Consider the following 14029-nt stretch of genomic DNA (forward strand, 5'->3'; position numbering starts at 1 on the left):
AAGAAGCTCCCCATCTCCTCCCTTCATCTTCTTCTCTTCTCTTCTCTTCTCTTGTCTCGTGCGGCTATGGAGGATGGAGCTTGATGGAGAGGGATTGAGGTTGCTTGAGCTTGCATCAAGGATCATGGAGCTACTGGCATGAAAGAGAGAGGAAGGTACTTGATTGAGCATCAAGGTAAGCTCACTACACGCCATGGGTAGGGATAGCACATTGGCTATGTGAGAGGTAGCCATGGCTGCTCGGCTTGAAATGCTTGACCAATAAGTGGTCCGTAGGTCTTAGGGGTTGAGCTAGAGAGCTCCCTTCATACACATAGGAGTGGGAGTCAGTGTACTTAGCGATGTAGCTCTACAGGCTTGGGATAACCCACCAGTGGAGACAGGAAGGTTTAACATCACACTAGCTGATGGCATGAAAGTTAAGCCATCCTGAGTGTTGAAGGGCTGGCCCTTGAAGATAACAGGTGTCCAATTCTTGGTGAAGTTCATTGCTATGAAGGGAGTAGACTACGATATCTTGCTAGGCTGACCATGGATGAGCAATGCACGAGTAATCAAAGATTGGGGTAACTGCCTCATATTCCTAGGTAATAGATCGAAGGCAATAAGAGTTGAGATGACCACGCCTATCAATTTAGATATATCTCCTCTATCTTGAAAGGAGACACCCAAGCTAGGAATTTGTGTGAACCATTGACGAAGTACATTCCTTGCCTCAAAAGATGAGCGAGATTGGGTGCACATGCTAGCCACCATTGACCTATCAATGGGTCCCATAAAGCCACTACACCTCAAACTCTAATGGGTAAGACCCTACCATTTGTGCCACTCTATATGATGGCAAAAAACCCTAGCATGCAACAAATACCCACCCCTTTTCATATCCCATCTAGCAAACTAGAGCTTCAGGGGATTATTGAGTATCTAATAAGGGAGCTAGCTGGTCACCTAGCTACTAATCTCAAGCCGCTCCAAGATCTCATGGATGAATTGAAATGGCAATAGGCTAAAGTGCATGGCCTAAACCTTATGTACAATTGGGCACTGATCACGGATGAAAAGAGAGTGAAGAATGGAGATCTAGATGACGATGAGTAGTCATAATGTAGCAATTTAGACATCGAGTACAAGAATTGCTATTCCTCGAATGAAAGCACTGAAAAAGAGGTGGAGATGATAGAGTACGACACTGACGGCTGAGTGATCAAACAAATAAAAGTAGACTCCAAGCTTTAGAGAGCCAACGCATTTAGAATTGAAAGAGGATTCTTCAAAACTGAATGCGATTGCACTTGACTGGATCACTTAGGTGAGATGGACTACTATGAACAAGCAGGAAGGCTAGTCCAGCCAAGTTTCACGACTCTCTTTAGGACGGAGTGGACCTCAGAGTTACGACCACCAGGGGAAACCCCATCCTCTAGCGAGGGTTGTGAGTTCAATTCGGAATCGAAGGTAAGCTCTAAGAGTGATCTAGAGATACCCCGACCACCTAAAACTAGATGCACCAAAGGGAACTCACCAGTCCACCTAAGGCACAGAGATAGTTGACAGAGGAAAAGAGAGGACAACCAAAAGGGTTGGAAGTTGAGTGGCAAAAGAAACCCCAAGATCTACCAAAGTGCTTTACTAAATTCAAGAAAGGGGACAGGGTAGTGATCTTGTTGGGCGCAAAGAGATAAGGGCAGACAAGTGAATCGATAGAAGAACCTACCAAAGTCAAGGAAGTCAACTTAGCAAGGGAAGGGGAGAGCTCTCAACCCTTGTCTATAGCTAATGACCTGACCAAACAAGAAGAGACTGATCGTATTGCTCTCTTACAAGAGTACATAGATGTGTTTGCTTGACAAACTCAAAGGAGTCGATCCGAGGATCCTAACACATAACATCCCAATGACTCCTGATGCAATGCTAATAATGCAACGACCTTACCTGATGAATCCAAAGCATGCTCACGCAGTGAAGGAAGAGATTAATAAGCTATTGAAGGAAGGATTCATCTACGAGATTGAGCACATGGACTAGGTGTCACCCATTGTGATCTCGTCTTGAAGGAGAACATAAAAATCCGAGTGTGCATGAACTACAAGAAAGTCAATGCCGTGACTAAGAGAGAGAATTATCCATTGCCTTACATGGAGCATATGCTTGAGAGAGTAGTAAGAAAAGAGACCTATAGTTTCTTGGATGGCTTCTCAAGTTACAACCAAGTTCAAGTACACCTCGACGAGAAGCATAAGACAACATTCACATGGAGTGGGGTGTGTTTACATACATAGTCATGCCACTTGGGTTGATGAACGCACATGCTACCTTTCAATGTCTAATGTGTGCCATCTTCAAAGACATACTTAAACGAGAGCTAGAAGAATTTGTTAACTATCTATGCATGACTCTAGCTGGAAAAAAAACTTGGATAAGCTTCGTGCAGTCTTTGAAAAATGTAGGCTCTATAGTCTTTCTTTGAACCCCCTAAAGTGCCAATTCTGGATTAAACACGGATGTATCTTAGGGCACCTAATGTCCAAGAATGGCATTGCCACTCACTTCTCTAAGGTTAGGGTTATTTTTGACTTGTCACCACCAACCAACTATAAGGGAGTTCAGTGCTTCCTAGGACACACAGGATACTATCGGCGCTTCGTTCTGAACTATGCATTGATTATTAGACCATTCTACAAGTTGATGATTATATTCAAGGGAAAAGAGGAGTGCCAACACGCTTATGAGGAATTGAAAAAGGCTCCCACTACTACACCAATTTTACAAGCCCTAGATTTGAATGTAGCATTCCATGTGCATATTGATGCGTTAAAGTTTGCCATTGGAGCCTTTTTGTGCCAGCCACCTGACGAACATAACCTTGATTATCTAGTGAACTTTGCTAGCAAACAACTCATGGATATGAAGAACAACTACTTCACAATGGAGAGGGAGGGTTTGGCCATGGTATTTGCTATAAAGAAATTTCAGCATTATCTTTTGGTTATGACTTTACCTTATTTGTTGACCGCATCAAGCCTTGCTTTATCTTGTCAATAAACCTTGCACTATTGGACATATAGCTTGATGGTTACTTCTTTTAGAGTTTGCCTTTTCTGTGGTTATATGCAAAGGCAAGTAACATTACATGGCAGATCACATGTCCCATGTAACCACAGGAGAGGCTGTTGGACAGGGCATTGTAGAGATGACCTACCTAATGCACATCTTTTTAGCATGTCCAGTGAAAAGGGTTTATTTAGAGCTGATTTGGCATCTTATTAGGCTAATGATATAGTCCAAATCCTAGAGCACAGACTACTAGAGATACCTATTGAGAAGGCTTGGCTAAAGTCCCTTATCCTTAAGATTCAACCCTATCAATTGATCACTGGCTAACTCTATAGGTTAGAATAAGATGGCCTATTGCAGAGATGCATACGTGAGCATGAAATGCATGATGTGCTGCCTAAAGTGCATGGTGGAATTGCCAGAGGAAACTTCAATAGCAGTAGAGAAACTATAGCCCGCAAGGTGCTACAATCTAAATTATGGTGGCCCACCCTATTCCAAGATGTTGCTAAATTCATAAAGGATTGCGACAAGTGTCAAAGGACTAAGGTCCCTATTCATAAAGACAAGATGGAGTTGACCCCAATCATAGCATGCCAACCATTCAAAAAATAGGGCATTGACTTCATTGGGTCAATCAACCCTGCGACACAGTACTCCCAAGCCAAATACATCATTGTGGCAATGGACTACCTTACAAAATGGGCCAAAGCTCGAGCCACAAGAAAGAACGATGTTAGAACTATGACTAAGTTCCTTTGGGAGAAAGTGATCTCATGAGTTTGCCCCCCCATCAAACTAATTAGTGACCAAGGCACTCATTTCATTAATGAGGTGATTTCCCACTTGTTGTCCACCTTCTTGATCATCCATAGAAAGTCATCACCTTACTACCCTCAAGCTAACGGTCAGGTAGAGTCCACGAACAAGATCTTAGTGCATGTCCTGACTAAGGTAGTCTTTGTCTCATGTAGCGAGACTGAGATAACAAAGTCATGAAATAGATCATTTTCATTGTTCCATGGTGGCAGCACTATGGGCCTATAGGACAGCCTATAAGACGGCAGTTGGGCAAACACATCAAGCAAACCTACGGAACTAAAGCGATTTTGCCAGTAGAGTTTTTCATTCCTAGCTTGAGATTATCAGTGCAAGAGAGATGAGATGGGAAAGAAGCATGGGCCAAACACTTAATAGAGTTGGAACGTCTTGTCAAGACACAACTCCTAGCTACTCATGCGCTAATTTGTGAGAAGGCAAGACACAAAATTTGATTTGACAAGCATGTCAAACAGCATGACTTTGATCAAGGCGACCTAGTATTGCTATAATTAGTGAAGGGCCATAAGCAGAAGATGAAATTCAAAGGATTAGGGCCTTTCAAAGTTTGCAATATTAGTCAAACATGCAATGTAGAGCTCGAAACCTTAGAGAGGGAGGACATAGGCTTCTTTAATGGAAGCCATCTCAAGAAGTACTACCCCCCAACCCATCCATTGCATAAGCCGTCAATGCTACAACCACTTGTTAACGTGAGGGTAGCCACCATCATAGAAATCGAGGATACATACAAGGAGATAGTAGAACTTGCTTATTTACGAATCACAATCACTACTCAAAAGACATGCACTTTTGATGCGCTCATTGATGAGGGAGATCTAACTTCAACATCCTTACTCAGAGCATTGGACCCTCATTTGTTAGCCCCAACTGCAACCCATGAATGCTAAGCTCAACCCATTTGGGGGACAGTCCTACCCTCTACTAGGGAAGTACGAAGTAGGAGTCTCTATCGAGACAGAAAGCCTACCCATGATTTTCTATGTGCTACCTAACACCAAAGCCATAGGTAAGAAATTGTTGCTAAGACGTGCTTTCGAGAAGCAAGCACATTGCAGTGTCAACTACGATCGACTCACAATGCATTCACCTTGCCATTGGCAATGTGAGGATAGTAGCAGCTTTCAACAAGGGTAGCGCAGCTCCATCTAAGCCCACAATGCCAAAAATAGTTGTACCTTCACAAAGTCTAAGGGGGGGGTCATGACTTGTCTCGCCTTGCCAAGACCAACCAATCGCAACCCAACAAAAACGCAATCAAGACCACTAAAAAATAGCCAAAATGGGTACCTCAATGTCAATCAAAGCCACGATGGGTAGCTACAGCCCTATTGCATTCACAAGGCTACTATGAAGGCAACAACTGGATTTGGGTGCCAAAGACCAAGAGTAGCACACGTCCCCCTCAACCATCTACCACTAGCCCATCTTTAAAGACTAATTATCCACCTAAGACTGCTAAATTTCTTGAGTCAAAAACCAAACCCGTCGAACCTCAACAGACCTACTGACCAAAACCAAAACATTTGGTTGCCCCTAAATCGACTCAATCTAACACTATTAGTGCCCCAACGGCTTCACAACCAACAAGTAGCACAACATTTGCCCCTCACACAAGTGGCTATCCAGCCCAGTCAAACCCCAACCTCTTGCATGCCTTAAACCCTCTTATGAGTGGAGATCTATTTTTACATTGTCCTTTGATCTGGCTAAGAACACGGGGGATGACTTGGTCACATGCATTAGACACTTGGATTCTACCTTCACAATGATTCCTAAAAGCTATGAACAGTTGGACCTAGGCCTCCTAGACGAGCCCTTAGCAACTGATGTACACACAATGCCATGTACCTGGGAAAAATCCAAGTTCATATTCATTAAAGTCCCCATGGTAGCTGAAAAATTGATTGCCGCTAATATTTCTCGCGAGCAAGCTCGCAAATGAACGCTAATCATCTCTTATAGCAAGAGCAAAGTCTCTACCACAAACCAAGAGCTAGAAGAACTTAAAACGTTGGTCGTCTCACTAACTCCTCCTTTCTATGCAAATGGTATGCTCTCTATCTTCAATGGGAACAAGAGGGCCTCCCAATCATGACCAATGCCAAGTATAGACACACCATCAAAACCTCTGAGTAATGACCCTATTTATGTAGCTCCTACATCCTTTAGAATATTAGCCATCTTCACAAATCAACCTTAGAAGATCATAGCATGGCCCACCCCTATTTAGATTGAGTCCTTACTGAGGAAAAGCTACGCATTGCCAATAACTCCGATGATTTCCTAACTGATTTCTTAACCTACATTATGCACATAGGCATTAGACCTCATGACATGGATTGTCATGCTCACTTGGAGTATAACCCACACTACTAGCCTGGCTAATGCAAAAGTGAAGCACCACAAGCCTATGCTTAATGCCCTTAAACCTTCATTCTCCAATCCTAGAAAGGATTCACATCATTCTCGAGGGGAGGGGGTAAGGTGGGAAAGAAATCATGTCTCAAACCTCAACCAATGTTTAAAGGATGGATAAAAATCAACTTATGATTGAGGAAAATTGTCATAATTTTTTTGGATTGTGTGGACTACTTGAAGTAAAAGTTTTTATTCTATACTTAAGCACTTTGCCTTTCCATAGCTTACATTCATTAGCTGCTTATCATCTTGCAAGATTTATCTCAAGAAAACTAATGTTAAGCTGTGGAATTATGACATGAATCTACCATGGTAGGCTAGGACAAAGGCAAGCTTCTGTTCACAAAAGAAGAACATATAAAGTACGGCCTAACGGTTGAAATAAGGGCCTTCAACTGGTTTAAGTTTAGGAACATCATGAACTTGGAAGACATGGTCATGGAAGGACCGGCCGTAAAGTGGCTTATCGACCAATGCAATCTGAGAAAGTACATGGAGAAGGTCGGACAAGGTGTTGACTATAGCAATTCCTACGAATCTTTGATGTTAATAGGAACCGTGGCACTGTAACAGTGAGATAAGGAGAAGAACCCTATAGGGTCGAGGTGGAAGTGAGCCCAGACATGGTGGAAAGAGCATTGGGCTTGGTCAACAAGGTCAAGAGGTGGCCTAAAAGGGATGTCTACGACATGCTGGGAATGGACAAGACCCTAGTCCACACCAATGATGGCATCAACCTAGCCAATATTCTAGACCTTGAGGTCAGGTTGCAAGCAAAGACGATCCATGCTCTATTCTCTAGTCAAAGGTACAATGCTTTAATGAGCAGGACTGGATTTCCCTGACTAGAGAGCCTTGCAACCAAGTCCTTGGATGAAGTGAATTGGAATGGCTATGTGCAAAGAATCGTTGAAGCCTTGATAAAGATACTAGCCACAAGTACAAGACTAGTAGGCAGGGAGTCACCATCTTCCACAATGGGGACCACAAGGAAGAAATCATCATCCAAAGCATCGATTATACGGTTTGGTAGGGTGCTAACCACTATAATCCAAGAGGTTGTCGGAGAGGCGGAAGGTGAAGAAAAAGTGGGGGAGACACTTGAAAGATCACCACCCCAAGAGCAAGAGAAGTCAAGTGAAAGGATAGCGAATGAGGGCAGAGAAACGGAGACACCATTTGGCCAAGGAGAGCCTAGGAAGCCAAAGAGGAAGACTCCTCAAAAGCAGCAGCAACAGAAACCAAGGAGAGAATGATCAAGGAAGAAAAGACTGAGTTGTAGAAAGTGCAAACAGAGTCAAGGAGATATGAAGAAGAGAGAAGGAGGAAAGCAAAAGCAAAGGTAGAAGAGCTACATAGGAAGGAAGAGGAAGACTTAGTTCAAGCCATTTGTATGTCGGTGGAATAGCCTTCCAGGGAGGAGGAGTTAGCCACTATGAGTCCACTAAGGGAAGAAGGTCCTAGCAATAGCACCAAAGTACAAGAGATCCAACCACCACCGATGACAGAAGGCAAAGGCAAGGGCCTGTTGTATCTGATTTTGTCTATCCTCATGCTCCAAACCATAATTACCACAACCACCCAAGGCATCACTAGCACGGTGGATGCAAGCAATCTCATCCTAGGTGTAATATCTAGTGAATAAAGTGCAAGAAATAGCCTTAGACTCGAGTGGAGAAGCTCCAACAAACTGAAAAATGAAGAAATCAATAGCTGTGAATGCCAAATCAAGGCAAGATCCTAAGAGGCGGAAGATAGAGGCATCGACAATGTCTATACCTACAGTAATGCCCTTGTCCATGGGCTATGAGGAGTATGTCAAGGAGCTTCTTACACACCTAGACAAAGAAAAGGTAGAAAAGAAGATAGTTGTGTGGCTAAATTGGAGGTTGAAAAAGAAGAATTGGTAGCCTTCGAGCTGGAAAGGACTCGCCAAGTAGTAGGGTACCAAAAGGAAATCTACGAGCTAAAGGGGAAGAGCTCAAGACTAAGGAAAATAAATAAGACAATTGGCAAGAGAGGCTTGAGGAAGAAAGACAGAAACTAATAGGTTTGCAAAGGGAGTACAAGCTTATTCTCATGCAACATGAGGAATTAAGAGAGTAGTTGAAAATTATAGAAGAAGCAATGGGAAAACTTGAAGCAGAGGACGCAAAAAAAAGCTTAGAAAGAGGAAGAGCATCGAAGAGACATGAAGGAAATGGAGCATAGGCTGCTAATAGAGCTGGAAGAGCAAGAAAGTCTGGAAAGGGAAATTGAGCACCTGAAAAAAGAGAAAGAAGAAGTAATCCAAAGGTGGAAAGAATAGGAGCCAAGGATGGTGGCCTTAGCACAAAGGAAAAATGAAACCCTAGAGGAAATGAAGCAAAAATCAGAGGAATGGGTGGCCAAGAGTGAGGGAAGAGTGAAAGTATTGGCAAGCCAACTAGCCCATTGATCAAGGCAATAGAGTGCTAGCAAAGAGCAAGGTGGTAGAGGCCACGTACAGATGAGAATGGAAGCCCATCAACATGCCTTCCTCCTCAGCACCATTTTAGATGTCATGCAGCTAGAACAGGAGGAGGCCATTGAAACCTTAAAGAAGAAGCTGAAGATTACTTGCAGAGCCATAAGGCATGGCTTGTGTGTCCAAGCACAAGAAGTAGAAACCAACCCAATCTAGCAAGAGCAAAGGGAGTACCTGTTAAGGGAAGGACTAACAATTCAAAGAGGCAAAATTTCTAGGGTATATGGAGGAACAAGGACCACATGAGCTAGTAAGAGAAGAAGAATAGTAGATACCACTTCTTGAAGTAGGAAAAGACTTCGAGCTGTGGCAACAAGATGAAGAACAAGTCCCACAACCACCCTCTCCAAGATTGAAAGCTTAGCGCGAATTGCCACCAGAAGATACAACTGCGGAAAGAAAAGAAAAAGTCAGGAAAAACAGGAAGAAGATGCTAGAATAAGCATGAAGGAGGGTAAGGGCGCAACCCCTAGCAATCTTGGAAGCTCCTATCCCACAAAAAGAAGAATGCTTTCCTGTCAACTGGAACATGGAACTCGCAGTGTGGGAATAATGAGAAAACAAGTGCAAGCCCTTTGAGTTTATTTTTCGATACCCATCCGCACTCAGGCGAGTGCTATCCCCTAAAGTGGTGGAGGAGATAATAAGCATGGGCAGAAGGCTTGGAGATCGGTGAAACATAGAAAGAGAGAAGAATCCAACACTACAGGGGATGAAGGCATAGGACTATTGGGAAGACAAAGTCATGGAGGTGCCCAAGACTATGAAGGGGTATGAGTCACAGCCAAAGTGGAGGAGAAGAATTTGGGATGGAAACATGGATGCATGGATATCCTTTTGTAACACCCTACCCTATGAGAGAAATGACCCAACATACATGCCGTATCCAAGAAGGGTAGGAGTGTACTTTAACCTCTACATCCATGGTCATTATTATGATTTCCCTAAAATCTATAATGTAAATGCTACTAAGCTAGAGGAAGCCCTTACATTCTCCAAAGATGACCTAGGGCCCTCCATCTTCCATTTCCTTAGTGAATTCTCTTCTTGCCTCGATCCAACTTTCATCACAACCTGTAACTACCTTAGGCTACTTAGATTTTTTCTTAAGCAAGATCCTACCTCTCATGAATATGCCGACATAGATAGTTGTGCAATGGCCAAGCTCATGATGAGAGCCACACTCCTTCCATCCTTTTGCATGACCCTGCTAGATGACATGAATGACAACCAATTTACTAGATGTAACCATCCATTTTTGTTAAAAACCCCTCTAAATGTACATATGACATGTAGAGCAAGAACTTTCTTAGTATGTCCCTCAAGCCCCCAACCTCTTCCTCCCATGACCAGGAATACGATGACTAGTTCCTCATGTACATTCCAAAGAAAATGAAAAACAAAAAGAGAAAAAGAAAAGAAAAAGGAAACAAGAAAAAGAAAAAGAGAAAGAAAAGACCCCATCATCGACTCACATGACCACCCTTCAATCACCCGAGCCCTCATCAACAAAGTTCCGCAAGTGCCATGGGAGGACTAGCACTCGACTAGGAGGGGGTAATGTTAACCCTAGTACAAGACAAAGAAAAAGGAAGCAAAAGAAAATTTAAGAAAATTTAAAAATGCAAAGCAAAGCAAAAAGAGGCGGCCCGACAAAAGGATAAGAGGAAAAAGACCAAAAGTGCAACGGCAACCTTAAAAGTCGAGGCAAAGGCAAAGGCACATTTTAAAATGTAAAGACTCTCCCAAATTTTTATAACAGAGCATCAGGCTCTCTCCTCATGTGCAAGTTGTAAAGAGTAGACGGATATAGGTGAAGGCATAATGTAAATAGAAAGGAATAGGAAAAGAGAACCTTGGCAAGATAGCGAGTGATGCAAGAAAGGGGATGGGTGCCCAAAGGGATAAGAGCATATATAAAAGCCAAAAAGTGAATAGAGAAGCTCATTCTTGGTGTGTGGAAAAAGTGACTCTCCTCTTCTTCTTCTCTTCTCTTCTTCTTCTTCTTCTTGCTTAGTTGTGCTTGTGTTTGAGAGAGGGAGTGTGAGAGTGTGAGGGAGTGAGTGCGTGAGGGTGAGGGACCATGGTGGAAAAGCTCTCCATCTTCTCTTCTTCTCTTCTTTTATCTTCTCTTATCTCATGTGTGTGACTATGGAGCATGGAGCTTGAAGGGAGGATTGAGGTTGCTTGAGATCACATCTCGGATCATGGAGCTACTGGTGTGCTTGAAAGAGAAGGGTACTCGATTGGGCATTGAGGTAAGCTCACTACATTAGTAGGCTTGAGAGTGTGTATGGCTATGTGAGAGGTAGCCATTGGCATTCGGCTTGAAACGCTTGAGAAATAAGCAATCCATGGGTCTTGGTGGTTGAGCGAAAGCTCCCACAGCCTTGCATACTCTTTCTTAATAAATTTATTTGCCTTGGAACAATTTTTGAGTTCTCTGAAAATTACAGGTGAATTTGAGGCCAATAGCTATTTTTAAAAGGTTTTCTTGGTTAGCAAGCTAAATTTCTGGGCTTGAAAACTCAAAAAATAGGCCATATGTACAAAAATTTACATATGTTGGCCAAAACTCACCAAAAACAAATTGAAAACAAAATTTTCTCATACCATTCACCCAATTTTCTAATCTCTTACCTTTGATCAACTGAGGACAAACTAAACATTAGCTCACAACTCACCTATGATGAACTAAAATCATGGGAGTCTCTTATTTTTAACCATGGGCAACATATGACATTGAACACTATTTTTCTTATTTTGTTTCTCCGTTTCACCTATTAGGATGAGTTTTTGTATCTAATGTAACTTGAAGCAAAGGCTTAGCCATCTATTACTTCTACAAGCACCCTAGGCGAAATTTCTCCATGATTTTGATACTATTTCATCTTACAAACTTTTCATCCATAAAACATGTAGAGTCCTAGAGTCAAAAAGTTCTTTATTATATTGGTGGAAATGTGGTAATGGATTCTTACTAATAATATAAAACTTCAATTAGAATAAATAAACAAGGAGGTATCTTCAAAGAAAGTTGAGGGCACTTTAGTCTTCATACTCATGAATTCTTATTAGGACAATCTTGAATAATATGCCTAGGTTCTTTGCAATATAATCGTAATCGATGAAAGCGTCATCGTTGCTTCTCTTGAGTTGATAATGGCTTGAATCAGGTTGAATTAATTTGCATAGTAGGCTTGACACTAGTTTCTTGCTTCTCATGGATAGTTTTATCTATTGTTGTTGTCATTCTCTCTAAACTTAACAAATCCACACCCCCCATGATGCATCACCATGTTTGTGGCATACCCACACTTAGCAAGGTTCAACTCATGACAGCCTCTGTACACTTTACGGTTGTGATTGAGGAAGGATGTTGAGAGTTATGCAATCACACCCATGTGACAGCCTCTTCGTATGGAGCAATAGGGCAAGACTCAACTAGTTTACTAGAGAGGATGCATGAAATGCAAGATGCATAAATCCCATAGGCACAATGGAGAAAAAGGGAACCATCATGAGCCTATAAAGTGATGTACCTTCTTATCATTCAATGATGGAATACTATTGTACTTTGTCAATTCAATCATAGTCAGTGTCATACTCAAGATTGTGTTTATGAGTCCAAGCTTCCATCTTGGAACCTAATTCACTTGAGTGATAGTTGGTCTCTCTAAATCTATGTCATTATGAACATTGTTTGTTTGTTCCAACCGCCATAGCCATGCTCTAGATCCATGCATTTCAATAAGAAGGCTATGTATATATGTTTTTTGTATTTGAACATTGACCTATTTTTCATTGTTCACAGATTGTGGTGTTTTTCAATGAGTTGGAGTCTTTGTTGAGTGCATGACTCTTGGATAGTGCTATATATTTTATTTTATATACTTGTATATAATTCTAAAAATACTTGTAACAGATATAAGCAACATGTGAAGGTGCACTTACATTAAGCTAGGTATCTTGAAAATTGGATCAAAGCTTTGATCCACCCAATCACAAGTTGGATCCATTATTGCTATAGAAGCATTAGGAAAAAAATGAACTCACAAATGGGCCTTTTAGCCCCCCCTCTCTCCTCCTTAAAACAAGGAAAAGAGGAGAGAAGAATAGTAAAATAATCCTCCTCTCTCTCCACTTTTGCAATCTCATTTTGCATTTTTTATATTATCTACAAAGATATACTCAGCTTCCTTCTCTCTCCTTATTCAATAAGTCTTTTTCAACCAAATTTTATATTCAAAAAGGATTTAGTTACAGGAGTGTGGTGCTTCGTTTTAATGCAAAATGATTAATAGATACGAGGTAGCTGATTTTTTAATTGAGAACAAGGAAAATGAAATTTCGGAAGTTCCTTTTAAGATATTTTGGGGATTTTTTATATTCTAGCTTTTGGTCAAAAAACAAACCAACTGGTCAAATTTCGTATTTTTTGGAGATGTTTTTGGAGGTAAAATAGATATATCTAAAATACGAAAAGTCTTGGACATCCCTACTCTCTGAGCTATTTCCCCCCATATCTATACTCTCTCATGGCTCTATTGTGACCTCTTCTCTGTGTTTATGCAACCTTCATTAATAGAGTGAATTACTTACACTCTCCTTTCCCTTGGCACCTTTGTGTGTCTCTCTATGCATCTCCACTCTACCTCTTGTGACAACTAAGTAGGCTCCCCGTTCTATTAATAGTAAAATAAATACAGGAAAGAAGGAGCTGCATATTGAAATAGAGATTGAATATGCTCCATTATTCAAAAGAACGTAGCGTACCAGTGTCAACCCTCACGTTTTGCAGAGTTACAGATAAATGGGATTAAAACACGTGAATTTGTGGGTAGATGGGGGAATCTACCCAATTGACCCCTTAAACAATAGACCTCCAACTTTCTCAGGAATCACAAATTTGCTGAAGTATGTGTGCGAGGGTGAAAATGGATTACTCTGTTATACTAGGAGGCCAAGTGTTCAAAGTATTTACAACTTGCCAAGCAACCATAAAAAATTACCATGATGTGATCGATGCACATCAACTTCATATATAATAGCTCATAAGACAAGTGGTACATCTGAATGACACTATAATTCAACAAAACAATCAAATTATTTCAATGCAAGGCATTATCCATGACATTGGTATCTCATATGAGGAGGCAAAGGCACAATTGGACAACTTGAGAAAGTTCAACAACAAGCTAACACATG

Source organism: Lygodium microphyllum, chromosome 3 (assembly GCF_053477565.2).
Source record: "Lygodium microphyllum isolate KBCC chromosome 3, Lygodium_microphyllum_v1.1.10, whole genome shotgun sequence".
Classification (NCBI taxonomy): domain Eukaryota; kingdom Viridiplantae; phylum Streptophyta; class Polypodiopsida; order Schizaeales; family Lygodiaceae; genus Lygodium; species Lygodium microphyllum.